Source organism: Monodelphis domestica, chromosome 1 (genome assembly GCF_027887165.1).
Source record: "Monodelphis domestica isolate mMonDom1 chromosome 1, mMonDom1.pri, whole genome shotgun sequence".
In the NCBI taxonomy this organism is placed as follows: domain Eukaryota; kingdom Metazoa; phylum Chordata; class Mammalia; order Didelphimorphia; family Didelphidae; genus Monodelphis; species Monodelphis domestica.
The window spans coordinates 475,413,463-475,433,228 of record NC_077227.1 but is presented as its reverse complement, the minus strand read 5'-3'; the positions used below and the strand labels follow the sequence as shown (position 1 = coordinate 475,433,228).

The 19,766-nt window shown below is 34.7% G+C and overlaps 1 long non-coding RNA gene across 1 annotated transcript in view; it reads left to right on the top strand.

Moving 5' to 3' along the window:
* Positions 1-2,677: 2,677 nt before the first annotated feature.
* LOC103096122 (uncharacterized) overlaps positions 2,678-19,766 on the top strand; it is a 52,933-nt gene continuing 35,844 nt past the window's right edge. Inside the window, exon 1 of the long non-coding RNA XR_008915373.1 lies at positions 2,678-3,173. This is a non-coding gene — a long non-coding RNA (uncharacterized LOC103096122). The remainder of the gene's footprint in view (positions 3,174-19,766) is intronic.

The following is a 19,766-nucleotide window of genomic DNA, read 5'->3' as shown; positions in this document are numbered from 1 at the left end:
CTCGATGAAGTTATTAATTGTTTCTATGATTTCTTCTTTAACTAAACGGTTTTGGAGTATCATATTGTTTAATTTCCAATTGATTTTAGATTTGGTTTTCCATGTACCATTACTGATCATTATTTTTATTGCCTTGTGATCTGAGAAGGCTGCATTCATTATTTCTGCTTTTCTGCATTTGTGTGCTATGTTTCTGTGACCTAATGTATGGTCAATTTTTGTGAATGTGCCATGTGGTGCTGAGAAGAAGGTGTATTCCTTTTTATCCCTATTTATTTTTCTCCATATGTCTATTAATTCTAATTTTTCTAAGATTTCATTCACTTCTTTTACGTCTTTCTTATTTATTTTTTGATTTGATTTATCTAAATTTGATAATGGTTGGTTTAAATCTCCCACTAATATGGTTTTACTCTCTATTTCTTCCTTCAATTCTCCTAGTTTCTCCATTAGAAATTTAGGTGCTATATTAATTGGTACACACATGTTGATTAATGATATTTCCTCATTGTCTAAAGTCCCTTTTAACAAAATATAATTACTTTCCCTATCCCTGTTGATCAGGTCTATTTTTGCTTTGGCTTTATCAGATATCATGATTACCACTCCTGCCTTCTTTCTGTCAGTTGAGGCCCAGAAGGTCTTACTCCATCCTTTAATTCTGACCTTGTGGGTGTCAACCCGCCTCATGTGTGTTTCTTGAAGACAACATATGGTAGGGTTTTGGATTCTAATCCATTCTACTATTCATCTACGTTTTATGGGTGAGTTCATCCCATTCACGTTCAAAGTTATGATTGTCATTTGTGGACTCCCTGGCATTTTGATATCCTTCCCTAATTCTAACCTTTTCTTCTTTGGCTCTACCTTTTATTCCAGTGATTTACTTTGAATCAGTCCCCCTTGTCCCCTCCCTTGATGTTTCCCTTTTTAGTCCCTCCCTTTTTGTTCCCTCCCTCTCCCCCTTCTCTTTCCCTCCCTTTTTGTTTTCCCTCTCCCCTCCCCCCCTTGGTTTTCCCTTCTCCCTACCCTTGTTGGGTAAGATAGAATTCAAGATCCCAATGGATCTGGATGTTTTTCCCTCTCAGAGTTGATTTCCCTGAGATTAAGGTTTAAGTAAAAAACCCTCTCTTCCTCTACTTCTTATAGGTGTTTTCTTCCCCTCCCCTTCCCATGTGAATCTTTGTGTGAGAAAGATTGTTCTATTTGGTCTTTCTTTAACCCCTATTTATATATTACATTTTCCCCACATGTTAGTATACATAGATTGATATAAATGTAGTCCTTATAGAAGAGAGTTTGAGTAAAAGAAGAAGATAACATTTTCCCCCTTTCCTTAATATTTACCTTTTCAGGTAGTCCTTGTTCTTTGTTTTTCAGTATCAAACTTTCCACAGAGCTCTGGTCTTTTCTTTGCAAAAAGTTAGAAGTCTTCTATTTTGTTGAATGCCCATACTTTCACTTGGAAGTATATAGTCAGTTTTGCTGGGTAGCTGATTCTTGGTTGAAGACCCAGCTCTCTTGCCTTTCTGAAGATCATGTTCCATGACTTACGATCATTCAGAGTAGAACTTGCAAGGTCTTGTGTGACCCTGATTGGCATTCCTTTATATCTAAATTGTCTTTTTCTGGCTTCCTGTAGGATTTTTTCTTTTGTTTGAGAGCTTTGGAAATTGGCAATTACATTCCTGGGAGTTGTCTTTTGGGGGTTTAGTGTAGAAGGTGTTCTGTGAGCTCTGTCAGTGGCTGTATTGCCCCCTTGTTCTAGAATCTCTGGGCAATTTTCTTTAATTATATCTTTTATACGATGTCGAGTTTGGTGTTTATTTCTGGCTTTTCTGGAAGTCCAATTATTCTTAAATTATCTCTTCTCCCTCCATTTTCCAGATCTGTCACCTTGTTGGTGAGATATTTTATGTTCTCTTCTAATTTCTTGGTATTTTGGCTTTGCTTTATTAATTCTTGCTCGTTTACACAATCGTTGTCTTCCAGCTGCCTGATTCTGGCCTTTAAAGCCTGGTTTTCCTTTTCAGTTTGGTCACACTGATTTTGTAGATGCGTGAATTTCTTTTGCATTATTTCCCATTTTTCCTCCCAGAAAGCTTCCATCTTTTTGGTCATTTCTGATTCAAATTCTTCATGGGTTTGTGGAGAGTTTCCATTTCCTTTGGAAGGTTTCGGAGCATTTTCTTGTGTATCGTATTCTATCTCCTCTGTATTTTGTATTTTGGCTCCGTAGAATGTGTCCAAAGTCGCTCCTTTCTTCTTATTTTTCTTGGGATTTGGGGGCTTCTGTGCTTCTGTGGAGTTTGCCATCTCTGAATGGGGAGGATTAGCTTTTCTTATCTATGTCTATGTTCAGAGGCTTTAGTCCTGGGTAGATTGTCGGTTCTATGCGCTTTCCCTGGGTTAAATTGAGTATGCCTTCAGGCAATGACTTTCACTGGAACTGGAATGGAAGGGTCGGACCAGGGGGCCACACTCTCCCCCGGTTCTCTCTGTTTCCCTGCTGCTAAGGTGCCCCCTCCACTGGGTCGGGTTGCTTTCCGGAAGTTGCCTTCAGAATAGCTGGCCGTGAGGCTGTTTTGTCAGCCCTGAGGGTTGCTGTTGTTTCAGATGACCCTGCTCTCTGAGGGGGGCAGGGCCGTGGCTTCCCAGAGCCTTCGACTCTTCGCTCCTACCCCTTAGGTCCGAGTGATCTCGGGTTCTGGCTTTTGAGGGGGGCTGTACCTTTTGATCCGGGTCCAGGTCCAGGAGGAGGATTCCCAGGGTCTATGCTGTTGATCGTTTTGAATTTCCCTTAGGAGCTTATAGTTTGAGATTGGTCGGGAAGGGTTTTCCAGAGATCTGAACTTTAGCTTTCTCTAAGCAGCCATCTTGACCGGAAGTTGAAATTTCTTTACTTCATTCACTATCCATTTTCCCCCTTGAATTATGCTCAGTTTGTTGGGTATGTTATTTTTTGTTGCAAATCCAGTTCCTGTGCTCTTTGAAATATTGTTTTCTTCCATACCCTTTATTCTTTTAATGTTACAATTTCTAAGTCTTGTGATATAGTAGCTCCACAGTATTTTTTTTTTCCTGCTTGTCGTATTTTCTCCTTAAACTGAGATCTTTGGAACTTAACAATAAGGTTTCTGTGCATTTTCATTTTGGGGGTATAATGATGATTGGTAAGTTATTTCAATTTTTATTTATCCTCTATTTCTAGATTTTCTAGGCAGCTTTCCCTGATGAATTTTTGGAGGATGGTGTTCACATATTTTTTGATGATAACTTTCTCGGAGTCCAAAAATTCTTATATTTGCTCTCAATCTATTTTCTAAGTCAGTTTTTTTGTGATAAAATATTTCATTGTCTCTTCCACTATATTCTTTTGTGTTACTTCTTGTTATATTATGAAATAATTTGCTTCTCCTAGTCAAATCCTAATTCTGAATGAGTATTTTTCTTCCAGGAGTTTCTGGTTGTCCATTTCCATTTGGGTGATATTTCTTACATAGCTTTCTGTCTTTTTTTGTAAAGCAATTTTATTTAATCAATTCTGTGTACAAATTTTTTTCACCTAAGTTTTCTGAACTTATGTGATCCATATTATCTCCCTCCCTCCCTTCTTACTCTCTTCCAAGAGATGGTAAACAATTTGATTTGGGTTATACATGTATTATCATGAATAATCATGGATAATTCATATTGTTAGTTGTTGTAAGAGAATTGTCATATAAAATTAAGCCTCCAAAAAAATCCCCCAAATAAACGAATGTGTTAAGTAGATGCTTTGATTTGAATTCTGATTCTAACAATCCTTTTTCTGTAAATGAATAGAATTATTTATCATGTCTTCAGAAATGTCTTTCACTATTTTGTTGCTGAGAGTAGCTGTCTTTTACCATTGATCATTGCACAATAATTGCTGTTACTGTGAACAATGTTTTCCAAGTTCTGCTTGTTTCACTCTGTATTAGTTTATGTAGTTCTTTCTAACACTTTCTGAAATAATTCAGTTCATCATTTCTTAAAGCACAATAGTAGTTTGATTGATATGACACTGAATAAATAAATTATATTAGGTAGAATCACAACCATATACCACAATATGTTCAGCCATTCCCCCACTGATGGACATCCCCTTAATTTCCAAAACTTTACCATCACTAAAAGGACTGCAATAAATATTTTTGTACAAGTCAGTCCTTCCCGACCCTTTTTTGGATTTCTTTGGAATATAGACCAGATCAAAAGGTATACACAGTTTTATACCCCTCTAGGCAGATTTCCAAATTGCCATCCAAAATGGTTAGATAAGTTCACAACTCCACCAACTATGCATTAGTGTCCTAATTTTGCCATATCCCCTCCAACATCTATCATTTTTCTTTGTTGTCATATTGGCAAATTGTTTGCATTTGTATTTCTCTAATCAAGAGTGATTTAGAACATTTTTTCATATGATTATTGATAGCTTTGATTTCTTCATCTGAAAGCCATTTGTTCATATCATTTAATCATTTGTCAATTGGGAATTAAATTAATTCTTATGAATATGCCTTAGTTTACTATATATTTGAGAAATGAGACCTTGTCAGAGAAACTGTTATATAAATTTTCTCAATTTATTGTTTCCCTTCTAAGCTTAGTAACATTGAGTGAGTAAAAAAAAATCTTTTAAATTTAATATAGTCAATTTCATTCATTTTACATCTTATAATGTTTTCTAGTTCTTGTTTGTTCATAAATTCTTCTCTTATCCATAGATTTGACAGGCAAACTATTCTTTACATTTTTTTAATTAAACATTAAAACATTTATTTATGGGTTATATATATGTATTATCATGCAAAACACATTTCCATATTATTCATTTTTGTGAGTAAATAATCTTATGAAACCAGAACCCCAAAATGTATATCCAAATAAACAAGTGATAAATCATATGTTTTCATCTGCATTCCTACTCCAACAGTTTTTTCTATAGAAGTAGATAGCATTCTTTTGCATAAGTCCCTCTGAATTGTCCTTGATCGTTGTATTGCTGTCAATAGCAGTCTATCACATTTGTTCATTTCATAATATTGTAATATCTGTTTATATTGTTTTCATAGTTGTGCTTATTTCACTCTGCTTCAGGTCATGTAGGTCTTTCTAGATCTTTCTGAAATCATCCTGTTTATCATCCTTTATAACACAATAATATTCCATAACCATCATGTGCCACAATTTGTTCAGTCATTCCCCAACTGAAGGATATCCCTTTAGTTTCTAATCCTTTGCCACCACACACAAAAAAAGCAGCTATAGATATTTTTGTACAAACAGGTCCTCTCCCTTTCTGTTTTATCTGTTTGGGATACAGATCCAATAGTGGTATTACTGGATCAAAAGGCATTCATTCTTTTATAGCTCTTTAGGCATAACTCCAAATTGCCCTCCAGAATGGTTGGATCAGTTCATAACTCCACCATCAATGCATTAGTGTCCCAATTTTGCCACATTCCCTCCAACACTTATCATTTTCCTTTACTGTCATATTGACTGATTTAATACATGTGAAATGGTACCTCATTGTTGTTTTAATTTGCATTTCTCTAATCATGTGATATTTCGAACAAGTTTTCATATGATTATTAACCCTTGACTATCAGTGAGGAAGGACTTGGATTCTTATCAATTTGACTTAGTTTTTTATATATTTCAGAAATGAGACCTTTATCAGACCATTATTAATTTAGGTAGAATTGTAATTTTTATTTTGTTAGCTCAGTCTACCCATGAGCAATTAATGTTTTTCTAGTTACTTATATCTGATGTTATTTGTATGAAAAGTGTTTTGTAATTGTGTTCATATAATTCTTGTGTTTGTCATGGCAAGTAGATTCCCAGATATATTATTTTATCTAGTAATTTTAAGTTTAATTTCTCTATCTCTTGCTAGTGAACTGCTTTGGAAATGTATAGAAATGCTGATGATTTATGAGGATTTATTTTGTATCCTGCAACTTTGCTGAAGTTATTAATTATTTAAATTAATTTTAGTTGATTCTCTAAGGATTCTCTAAGTACACCATCATATCATCTACAAAGAATGATAGTTTAGTTTCCTCACTGTCTATTTTAACTCCTTCAATTTATATTTCTTCTCTAATTGATAGAACTAGTATTTCTAATACAATATGAAATAATATTGGTGATAATGCTTCACTTCTAATCTTTCTGGGTACACTTCTAACTTATTCCCATTTCAGATGATACTTGTTGATGGTTTTAGATAGTTATTACTTATCATTTTAAATAAAAGTCTATCATTCTTAAACTTCCTGGTGTTTTTAAAGGAAAAGGTAATGTATTTTATCAAAGGCTTTTTCTGCATCTATTGAGATAATCATATGATTTCTGTTAGTTTTGTTATTGATATGGCCAATTATAGTGATAGTTTTTCTAATATTAAACCAGCCTTGCCTTCCTTGTACAAATCCTGTCATAGTGAATGATCTTTGTGATGATATATTCTTGTAGTCTCCTTGCTATTATTTTAAGATTTTTGCATCAATATTCATTATGAAAATTGTTCTGTAATTTTCTCTATATATATTTTTGGTCTTCTTGGCTTAGTAATCAGCACCATATTTGTGCCACAAAAAGAATTTAGGACTCTTTCTTTGCCTATTTTGCCAAATAGTTTATATAGTATTGGGATTAATTGTCTAAACCACCTGTTGTCACTTATTTCACATGAATTGATGCAGAATGAAATAAGCAGAATCAGATCTCCTGATCATTATACACAGTGACTGCAATATTGTGAAATAATCAAATGTGATAGACTTTGCTATTAACAGCAATATAATGATCCAGGAAAATTCTGAGGACTTTTGAAAAAGAATGCTCTCTGCCTCCATAGAAAGAACTGTTTGAAGAGAAATGGAGATGAAAACATATTATATATCATTTATTTATTTGGGTATATGTTTTGGAGTTTGGGTTCTATAAGATTATATATTTATAAAAATGAATAACACAAAAATATGTTTTGTGTAATAATACATGTACAACAGAGATTGAATTACTTGTCAGTTCTGGGAGTAGGGGAGGAAAGAAGGAAGGGAGACAATATGGATCATATAACTTTGGAAAACATGTGGAAATTTATTATTAAATAAATACATTTAAAAAATAAAATATGATTATAGTTTTCTACTTAAAACATTGTTTTTGTCACTTTACATTACATGTCTCATCTAACCTGATAGAATGAACATAAGTTCCTTGAGCACAGGGACAATTTCATTTTTTTTTTGTTATTTATAGCATTGAGCAAAATGCCCAATGGAATTATTTTCTCCTTCCGAATAAATCTTATTCCCCCAAATCCCAATTTATTTTGGCCTTAAAATATTTTTAGATTTATTGACTGGCATGTATTTCAGTATTTATTTGCTTATTCATATAAAAATATGGAAAATTATATTCCATTACTAGAATTCCAGTTCTGTTATTTATAATGAAATATATCTTACATCCTCTATGGATCCTAATTTTTTCAACTGTCAAATGAGGGAGTTTAACTAATTGTATCTTATTATAACTAATATTATCTTAATCCTGTGTTCCTATATTGATAACCAACAATTTGTTCAACAGTTCCCTAACTATTGGATATAGAGGCTGTTTTGGGTTTTCTGGAGCTCATATTTCTAAGAGTATATTTCAAAATAAGCAGCCTTTTTGAGGAGAATTGAGTAATAATCCAAAAAAAATGGGGTTAGTTTTCCTTTATAGTAGCCAGAATGACTTGAAGTGGGATAAAGAATGACCTGTACATAAAAAGACATTCTCTACCCCCAAAGTAAAGTGTTTTGCTCTTGTCATTTTCCTTAATTGAGGGGGGGGATCTATTTCTGTTTTCTTCACAATCTGAGGTAGGTGTATGTAGTTGCCAGCTTTAAAATGCTATGTAAATGCCAAATATTATTTTTCCAGAAGCTATACTGCCAACATATGGTTTCCATATATATCATCTTCCCTTTCCAGTTCAAGAATCATAATCAGATTTTTTTTTGTCCTCACTTCTAAAAGGCTAATCTCTTTAAGGTTCTACTTACTGTGCCTAGAACTTCCAAACCCAAATGCTTGTCCTTGGTCAGCATTGCCCTATAGGTGCTATCTCCCACAATCCAATGTAAATTCTTGGGGACAATAGCTATCTTTGAAGAGATTAACTTGCATTTATTTCAGTTAATTCTTTTTTATATCATTTAGTATAAAACATTCATCTCATATTACACTTTAAGTAGTATATATGACCAGTGTTAGACATTAATATCTGATAAAGAGACAGCATAATAACTCTTCTTAACCTTATGTTAAGTAGAGATCTTTACTATCTTCTGATTTTGAATAAAGATAACAGATGTAATTACAGAGTGAGTTGTAAAAGTAGGACTAGTTTTGTTTTTCTAGGAATGTATGTAAATAGTAGGGTTCTCAGATTTCATAACTAAGAAACAACTTTATGTATGCTTAAGTTTCTTTTTGTGAGTCATCTGTTATAATATCAGTAACTCTTTCCCTAAAACATTGTCTAAAGATGTAGTGACAGGATCAATAAAGTGCTTGGACTTTTTACTAGAATTTATTAAATAGCTTACATACTTTGAATATTGGGTTTTGTTAGTTAATGATTTGTATCAACTGTCAAAAGCCTATAAAAAACAACTGGGAATATCCAAAAGATGTCTTTCATTATAGACTGGGAATGGTGATGGACCACTAACTCTATTGACCCACTAATGAAGTTAATTTTCATCTCAGAATTATGGCCCAGAGGTTTCTTTATTTTTTTTTTACATTTTCCTTTTTCAGCATAGTGTTTGGCACATAATGTGTTGAATAAATTTTTTAATTCATGTATTTTCTATCAAGAAATATTAATTCACTTATATTCCCAAAAGAAATGGTTACATTTGCAGTTACAAAGTTCTAAAAAGCAAATATGTCCTCCTAAATATTATAACAAGGGTCATGGAAACCATAAATCAGAGGTTATAAAATGAGTCAAGGCAGTTATTGTTTTTTTTTTTAAACCCTTACCTTCCGTCTTGGAGTCAATACTGTGTATTGGCTCCAAGGCAGAAGAGTGGTAAGGGCTAGGCAATGGGGGTCAAGTGACTTGCCCAGGGTCACACAGCTAGGAAGTGGCTGAGGCCAGATTTGAACCTAGGACCTCCTGTCTCTAGGCCTGGTTCTCAATCCACTGAGCTACCCAGCTGCCCCCCAAGGCAGTTATTGTTAAATGGATTCTACAACAGCATCAAAATATATAGAATGAAATAGGAGGAAATGAACAATGGCCTTCCTTTCTTTACCTACATTTTACTATGGATCCTAAATTTGCATTTGGATCAAAGAAGATTTTGAGATGGAATTTCATCTAAGGATTGTAGTCTATAGTTCAGTAGGACTTGTCAGGAGAAGAGATCCTGAGATGAGTTTGGGAGGACAAAAGATCATAACCTGGAATTTAATACCATTTAAAATTAATTTCTTTTTTAAATTAAAAAAGTTTTTTGAAAAAATATTTATTTATTTATTAATTCATTTTTAAATTTTAAGTTCCAAATATTCTTCCTGCTTTTCTTTTCTCCCTTATCCATAGGAAGGTGTAAGACTAAAAATGAATGAATACTCCAGGTATTTCAATTTATAGGATTTAATAACAACACAGTGAGAGAAAGGGGTTCCGTCAGCAGAATGAGCTATGATAAAGTACGAAAAGGTTTGCAATTTGCAAAATTGTGCAAAAACTGAAAAATGCAAACCTAGGTATGATTTGCAATGGCATATGACCCATGGGAGCCTGAGCTTCAGGATCTGGGAAGATTCCATTTGGCCCAAGAGACTTTCTTCTGGTCTCCTGAGGAAGTTGAGAGGGAGGCTGGAAGAGGATTTCCCTGTGTTGAAACTGAGGAAAGAGTTCCTGTATTTAGCTGCTGGCAGCATCAATCTCACTTGGACATCAGGACTTGCTTGGACATCTAACAACAGATCCTGGCTCTAACTGGTTTGGGACCCCTGCTGTGATATGTGGGTATTTCGTTAAGTTCTTTTAGTTTAGCAACCGAGTTAGTATAGTTTAGTTAGTTTTTAAATAAGAATAATCATAAGTAAATCCCTAAGCCCTTATTCCTTTCCTTTCCAAAACAATAAAGTATATTTTTATGTTTTTCCCTTTTGTGTTTCCCTTACCCCAAATCCTAACCTAACAGAGCAAAGAGCCTGAGACACACACCTGCTGTGCTGGAGGTAAAGCAAAAGCCCCAAAGCCCCTGCAGCATGGGTTTCAGCAAATTTTTAAATAAACCCATGATCCAAATCACAACACAGGGACATAAGACAAGGGGGCCTTGGGAAGAGTAAGAATGTTGGGAAATGACGTTCCCTGGCCACAGTATTTTTTTTAAAACCCAGAAAGGCAAGTAATATGCTATCAATTATGCAATTATACATGTAAAATCATAACAAACATATTGCCATATTAACCATATCACAAAAATCAAGAAAAATAAAGTGACAAAATAATACTTCAGTTTACACTTGGAGTTCTTCGGTGCTTTACTGTATCTCATTTTTTCAATGAGTCCTCTGGAATTATTTTGGATCATTATGTGGATCAGAGTGGTTAATTCTTTCGTAGTTGATCATAGTTATAATATTGCTATTACGATATACAATGATCTTCTGGTTCTGTTCATTTCACTTTGCCTTGATTCATATAAATCTTCTCAAATTTTTCCAAAACCAGCTCTATTGTCATTAGTTGAAGAACAAAATTACTTCATGGCAATTATAAACCATAACTTGTTCAGCCATTCATCAATTGATGGGCATTCCATGAATTTCCAATTCTTTACCACCACAGAAAGAACTGCTCTAAATAGTTTTGTATGTATGTGTGGTCATTCTTCCTTTTTATTTAATCTCTTTGGCATACATACCTAGTTAGCAGCATTTGCTAGGTCAAAGGGTATGCATACTTTTATAGCCCTTTGGTCATGATTCCAAATTGTTCTCCAGAATGGTTGGACCAGTTACAACTCCAACAACAGTGCATCAGGGCCCCAACTTTTTCACATCCCTTCCAATGGTTGTCACTTTCCCTTTCTATCATGCCAACCAATACGATAGACATAAGTTGATATCTCAAAGTTTTTTAAATTTACATCTATCTATTCAATAGTGATGTAGAGCTTTGTTTCATTTGATTATGGACAATTTTGATTTATTCTCAGAAGTATTTTTATCCTTTGTCTTCATCAATTGGGGAATGACTCTTATTTTGTAAAATTTTATTCAGTTTTCTATGTATTTGAAAAATGAGGTCTTTATCAGAGAAACTTACTATAATTTTTATACTACTTCCTTTTAGTAAAAGGTTCCACTTACAAAATTATGATAACTTTTAGTGAAATGGCATTTTCACTGATTTTCTCTTTCAATTAGGTCAGGTTTAGCTTTTGCTTTGTCTGCAATAATGATTGTTCTCTGTCCTTTTTAACTTTAGCTGAAGTGTAATAGATTCTTCTCTAGCCCCTTGTTTTACCGTTTTGTGTATGGCTATTTTAAGTGTATATCTTTATTTATTTTTTTATTTAGAATATTTTTCCAAGGTTACATGATTCATGATGTTTCCCACCCCTCTTCCCTCCCCACTCCCAGAGTTTACAAGCAATTCCACTCAGTTATACATGTATCATTGTTCAAAATCTATTTCCATGTTATTCATATTTGCAATAGAGTGATCTTTTAATGCCAAAACCCCAATCATATCCCCATTGAACTATGTGATCTATCATATGTTTTTCTTCTGCATTTCTACTTCTTTCTCTGGATGTGGATGGCTGAAGAGATCAGAACTGACAAATCCTGAGATGATAAATATGTTCAAAACTCATCCTGATGGCATTGATCAAGGGACAATTAAAGCAGGATATAACTGCAAAGGCAATTTTCTTGTTGTGATTATATTAAATATACACAGGATTGATAAGTACTGAAACCTTCAATAAAAGAAATTATTTGGGGTTTAAAGGAGGCAGGAAACAAGCTTAATGTAGCTCTCTCAAAAAAGACATACTCTCACAGTTCCCAAAATCCACATTGTAAGAAATTCTGTTATCTATACAAAACACATCATTCACAGCAGGAAAAGGATACATTGCAGAGGAAGTTCAATGAAGCTCATGCTACATAATTTCCAGGAAACATCTATATCTACTCTGACTCATTTCTATAATCATCAGATTTAGGAATAAACATCCTATAATAAAAATATTAGGTTATCTTTGTGGAAACAAAACTTGTAACTTTGAATGAACCATTGTAATGTTTATCAGCTGTATTAGTGAGATAATAGGATGAATTGCAAATAAAAGTTGAAGCACAGAAACCACAAATTGAAGAGGCTTCCTTCCAAAGACTCTTTCCAAAACCTGACTGTGTTTCTTTCTTTCTTCTTTTCCATATTTTCTGTCTGGAAGCTTCCCTCACAGGTTTAGAACTTTATATGTTGTGCATATAACATCCCCTCATTTTCTATTTTTTTTTGCCACCACAATGAGCACAGCTATAAATATTTTTGTACAAGTATCTTTATTTTATCTTTGGGGTACAAACCTAGCAGTGGTATGGCTGGATCAAAGGGCAAGCATTCTTTTAAGACCCTTTGTGTACAATTCCAAATTTGCCCTCCAGAATTGTTGGACCAATTCACAACTCAGGCGTATATCTTTTAAAAAAAATACAGTTGGATTCTAGTTTCTACTCCATTCTGCTATTCACTTCCATTTTACAAGTTTGCTCATTGTATTCATATTTATAGTTATAATTACTGTGTATTTCCCTTCATCCTATTTCCTTTTGTTTATCTTTCTTCCTTTTGTTTTATCCTAACCCTCCTCAAAAGTTGGTTTTGTTTCTGAGCATTACTTCCCTTAACTTGTCCTCCCTTTATTATCCCCACTTTCTTTTGTTCCTTTTCCCTTCTATGTACCAATGATAGTGAGATCCTACTATTTCCTACTATGTCCTCTATTTCCCCCTCCTCTGTCAAAGTTTTTTCTTGTTCACTTTTTGTGAATAAAATTTTCTCTATTCTATTGTCCCTCTTCTCCCTTCTCTTAATACATACCTCTTTCTTGTCCCTTCATTTTTTTTTTTTGGCGATCATTCTAAAATAATGAATCACACCCATTTCCTCAGTCTATGCAAACTCCTTCTAACTTACCCTGTAATGATATAGTTCTCCAGCATCGGAATATAAACAGTTTGACTTTATCAAGTCATTTATGATTTCTCTTTCATATTTGCCTTTTGACATTTCTCTTGAGGGTTGTGTTTGAACAACAAATTTTTTTTATCCAGCTACTCTTTTTATCAGAAATACTTGAAAATCTTCATTTTCCATTAAGTATTCATTTCTTCCCTGAAGGATTATACTTAGTTTTCCTGGGTAGGCTATTTTTGATACAAATCCTAGCTCCTCTGCCTTCTGGAATATCATATTCCAAGTTCTCTGATCTTTTAATGTGGAAGTTGCTAAATCTTGTGTGACCTAGACTGTGACTTCATCAATTTTAATTGTCTCTTTCTGGTTGCTTATAATATTTTCTCCTTGATTTGGAGAACTCTGAAATTTGACTTATTTTCCTGCAAGTATTAATTTTGGGATCTCTTTTCAGTAGGTGATCAGTAGATTCTTTTCATTTGTATTTAAGTCTTTAATTCCAGGTTATTGGAGAAGTTTTCTTTGATAGTTTCTTGAAACATGATGTCTATGCTCTCTCTCTTTGCCTCTGGTACCAGCAGTTTCAAGTTATGAATTGAAGGTAGATAACCAAACTAAAAATAAAGAGATGTATTAGCAAATTATGGAATATACTCTTACTGATAGCAAATTTGATCCCTATGGTAATACTTTGATTTTTATTAATTTTGAGGCCTCTCTTAGAGTACACAATCAGCATTCTGTGGCAACTTAGGATAGAAAATTAAAACATTTCCCATGAGTGGGAAGTACAGAGAAAGAAGAAATTGAACCAAGGGAGAAAGGGGAGCACTTGGAATGCAACTAGCAGGATTTTATTATTAGAATAATAATTTAGGAAACAAGGAGAATAGAGCAAATATTTTTAAAATTGTGAAAGATGTATTTAGACAAAATTGCAGGCTCTCTTTTTGAAGGACAGCAAATAACTATTACAGTAGTAGATGAAATTATCTACAGTGGTACCTCGATACATGAACACCTTAAGTCAAAAGCAATTTGAGATATGAGCAGTCACAATTGGGATGTTATTTATTTTTTTTGCTTTGTCATGAGCAGATACTTGAATAACGAATTTCTGCCACCTTCCACTAGTTAGCCTGCCAAATATTTGGTTTCACAAGTTATACAAGGCTTTCTCATTTAGTTCAGTGTTTATCTGGTCATGGGAGCATTTGTTTTGAATTGCTTTTGCTTGACATTGATGACCTTGTAGTGAGGCACAGTGAGCCTCACTATATATAAAGGAGGGATTGAAGGAGTTACAGCAACAGCAGCTTATGGATGTTTTGCAGGAAATTACATAGTGGGGAGGATCCCCAGGTGGATGAGGTAATCAGTACAAGTGAGATTAAGGAAATGTTGAGGATTTGGGAAAAAATTAAACAGTTTATTGAAAAGACACACCCAAAAAAAGCTGCAACAGGTTGTGCATTGGAGCACAACACTAGTTTCACACATTATCAAAACATTCTATAAATGAGAAAGAAACAAACTTTCATGGAAAGTTTTTTTTTTTTTAGGGCCAGAACAGATTAATTGCATGTCCATCAATTTAAATGGGAAAATTCGATTTGGCACATGAGCAAATTGAGTTACAGGCTTGGCTATGGAACAAATTAAACTCGTATGTCAAGGTACCACTGTATTTCCATTTATCAGATTATTTCTCCATAGCTTTCAGGATGGTGGTATCTCTTTCTATTGGCATCTAGCTATAAGAATTAAGAAATAAGTCAGTTATGCTTATAAATAATGAAAGAGAAATATTGATCAAATTCTCCTATTTATATTGCTGAGGGGAAGGATGAAACAAAAAGTAAAAAGAATGGAAAGGAACACGCATTTATTAAATCATCTACATGTGTTAGCCTTATAGATATATCAGTTCATTTGCTCCTCTTAATAACCAGAGGAGGTAAGTGTAATTATGATCTTCATTTTATAGTTGAAGAAACTGAATCAGAAAGAAGTTAAATGACTTATTCAGTCACAAAGGCAGTAGGTATATGAGGTCCAATTTGAATCCTGGTTTTCCTGATTCCAGGTCTAGCATCCTACCTACTGGTCAACCTAGCTACATTTGCTCACTTAAAATCTGTGAATCTTAGAAGTTTATCAAAGGACATTCTTTGTAATCAGAAATTTCAAAATGAATGGAGATTAGATGAAATTTTTGCTCAAGTCTCTGTCATAAGTTGAATCTTCACAAAAACATAAGATTCCTTTTGTTTGAGATCTAAACTCTACTAGTGGAAGAAGGAGGATTGAGGGAAGAGGAAGAACCATAGAATGAAAAGCATGTCATTTATAAGAACCAAGGTGTTACCGAAATCTACTTCACTTGGGTTGAGTTGACTATTGTCTTAATTTTGGAAATAGGAAAAACTGCTTTCAACACTTTAGGAACATAAGGCAAATGGTAAATTCCTACATAAGGAGGAAAAATAACAACCAAATAATCTGAGAAGACTTTTTTGAGGTCTCTAATAGCTAACTCATTTGATTAAATCCAAAGGGAACTGCCTTGGGGCTTGATCCTCAGAGGAGAACAATATAGTCTTGTTTTAAGTAGGTATTGTTTTCTCCTTACTACATACGAAAGCTGAGGGTAGGGTGGAGGAAATAAAACTTTTGGGGGGATTCTCCAGTTAAAGTGGAAAGGACCTTAATGTTGTTACATAGGCATGAAAATATTCTCTAGAAAATAATATCAATTCATTTGCACTCTTAGAGTAAAGTCTGTATTTGTTGTTTTGAAAAATCTAAATCATAAACATATCTTAATATATAGGTATTACAGAACAAAAGAGACTAGGGCAGGTCTATCTCTAAGAGAATAGAGGGATGAAGAACGGAAAATATTATATATTGTACAAAACTTAAAGCTCTATGGTTCCTGCCCTGAGTCACCCCCTACAATCTTTATACAATGTTCAATTTGATGATCCCTGGATATATGGGGAAGAGTATGAGCTGAGACAACAACTACTAGATGTTATGAGAAAGTAGCAAAATTACTGAGGGCTTTTTTACATTCCTCCAAATCAATTCAGAGAGCCAAACTCCATGCTGACTTTTTTGCTTTGTATAAACAAAAATCAACACAAAGAATATACAAAAATTTAGAGAAATGGTTAATTCTTAAAGAAATAGGTTTTTTCCACCAATTGATTATTGTCTTTGTGGATTTAGATGTAATTAATATTACTGAAATTCATAATAAGGCTTTGGTTGTTTTTCTTACAATAATTTGAATATTTTTATTCTAGAGACTGAGGAGCAGGACATTGTGATAATAACATAAAATCTATTTCATCAGGTCTGAATTTGAAAATTATGGACTGCCTTCTCACAAGCATGTTGGAGCCTAAAATACTTTGTTTCTGTTTGATCCATGAAAAAGGCCTGTTGGGTTTTCAAATTGCACCCATTCAGCAGTATTTATCTGCCATCTATGCCTGAGGCCCTCTGGCATTTTCAACCCCAAGATTCTTTTCAATTTCTCACAAATATGAGTGAGAGAGGGGGAAATAAGGGAACAAAAGATAAATCCAGATCATTGTCTTCTTCTTTCCTTGCACTATTTTCAATTTGTTTTGTGCATATATGACCACTAGCACATATATTATGCTGTTCAGATAAAGTAAACCACTACCCCATGCCCAATAATAAATAATAAATGCATTAAAGAGAGAAAAAAATCATGGCTCTGTTCTGTAGCTCTTTAGATTTACAAAGCATTTTCCTTAACACAACTAAATAAGGTAAATAATGTAATATTCTTCCCATTTTAAAAATAGGAAAACTGAAACTTGAGCTTAAGTTACTAGTCTATGGTCAGAGAAATTGCCCAGGGTAAAAGAGAGAAATATGCAAAAGAAGGAAATCAGATCCAATAAAGCAAGAAGCAGTCTACATGAAGGAGGGGAAGAAGGAAGAGACCCAGGATTCCAGGGTGAGAAGAGAGACTGAGTAGAACTACAAACTGCCACTTGAACTCCCACTCCTCCGGCTGAGAGCCTGACAAGAGGATCTCTGACGCTGGAGATCTCTCCCTAGACACCAACTGCTTCTTGGTGATCCCTGGAAGTTTTTTGCTCACTTCAACAAAGTAGACTGGACTTTGGAATAAGCCATCTACTGAGGAAATCCTTTACAATAATTGTCTCCACCTCTCTCTCTCTGTCTCTCTCTCTGTCACTGTCTCTCTCTCTCTCTGTCTCTGTCTCTCCCCAATCTGTCCTGAACTCCATCAATTAACCAAATTAGCTCAGGTGTAGGGACAAATCAGTAGCTGACCAGAAAAGGGGTCAAGGCTGAGAGACTGGACCCCTGGGAGTTGGGGGAGTCAGTCTGCCAGTCATTAGGGACTCCCACCACCCACTTTCCTTACCCAAAGCTCCAATTTTCCTTTCCTTGAGTGTCTATCTAGATCAAGTCTGCCTACTTTTTTTTAAACCCTTAACTTCCAACCTGGAGTCAGTACTGTGTATTGGCTCCAAGGCAGAAGAGTGAGTGGTCAGGGATAGGCAATGGGGGTCAAGTGATTTGCCCAGGGTCACACAGCTGGGTAATTGTCTGAGGCCAAATATGAACCTAGGACCTCCTGTCTCTAGGCCTGGCTCTCAATCCACTGAGCTACCCAGCTGCCCCCAGGTCTGCCTACTTTCTGACACCAAAGAAGGGGGCTGAAGATTTTGGGGGAACCACACCTCTCCCCAAAGAAGGAGAATTAGCTCAAGACCAGGGCTGAGGAGTGAACTCAGATCTCAAAGGGGAAAGTGGCAGTTGGGGTATTAGGAGAATCCAGAGACAGGAAAATCTATCCTGCCTCTCAACAACAGCTAAGATTAAGAAGGGAGGCAGTGGGTCATTTCTGTTAAACCCTCTCCTCCAGTCCTTAACCTCCACCTCCCAAACCCAGTCTCTGAGGAGACATACTCTGCCTCTCAGGGAGACAAACTCAGGTTCTCTTCACTAAGGGGAAAAGAGGGGAAGATCAACCTCTTCTCCCCTCTCATTCTCTCAACCCTTTCTCTCCCTCTCCCCAATTCACCAGTTCAGGTGGGGGTAACCTCCCTTATTCACCTATATTACACCAGATAAATTATTCTTTACCAATCTGTTGAGTTTCCCAAGAATAAGATCTCTATCTCTCACTTGATACCATAACTACAGATAGAAAAATCTCTTAAGACCCAGGTGTCTTGATAACTCCCATTTCTGTATTTCTTTAATGCTTACATAGCACTTTTATCATAGCAAGACCATAATGAAAATTTTGTCCAGCCTTGTGAAAAGTAGTATTATGCTTTAGAGAGAGAGGTGGTTTTTAAGTTTCAAAGATTTGGGTTCAGATCTTGTTAATGATATATACTCGCTAAGTGACATTGGGCAAGTCACTTAATCTCTCCTTTAGTCAACAAAAGTTCTAAACTACAGGAGAATTGTTGATCTGCCTCAGAGGGTTATAGTGCTAAAAATACACATATAAAACTCATTGATTTGCAAAAATAAATTGCAATAATTTCTAAACAATATAGTTGTAGTTTAAGAGACTCACAGATTGATAATTGTGGAATATGATGGAAAGAACATTGTATATGGTTTATCCATGTCTGTGAAATAGGGAAAATAAAGCTTAAACCACCTATATTACAAGGTTATTAGGAGATAAGTGTTTTATCAAGTTTAAAACATGAAATGTTAGTTGATCTTACTAAACATCTTTTCTCCATCCATTGAAGTCTTTTTGTAACAACCTCCCCCAGAACTCTGTCCTGATCCCTCTCATGTCACTAAGGATATGGACATTGTGAATGTTAGAGCCACAAGTAAGAGTTGCATGGTAGGTGGACACCAAAGGTGGATGAGCACTCCTGAAGAGGTCTCAGAAAGTTCTCACACCAGAGCTATTTGTCCTTCTTGAACACCCAAATACCCCCATGAATAGAAAAAGAGAAGTTTGAAGAATGAATGTATTAGGGGGAGAGAGAAAAAAATATGAGTTACATGATGGGCATCTTGAGTTTGAAATTTATTTAGGGTCTTTAGATAATGATATGCAATAGGAACCCTGCTAAAGGAAGTTCAAGAAGCAGATTACATCTGGAAATACAGTTTTAGGCATCATTTCAAGTTAATATTTGAAATGAAGGGAACTAAGGAGAGAATGTAGTGAGAAAACAGAAGATGGATCCATGATTTCCACTAGCCATAATTTACTCTAGTTAAAGACTTTATCATCTGCTTTAACTATTTAAATAGCTTCCCATCTGAACTCCCTAGCTCTAGCCTTTTCCTACTCACATCTACTTTCCATATAGCTGCCCAAATATATACATATATATATATATATATATATATATATATATATATATATATATATATAAACAACGACAACAATACCAATCTGTCCATACCACCACTCCAACCCGATTCCCAG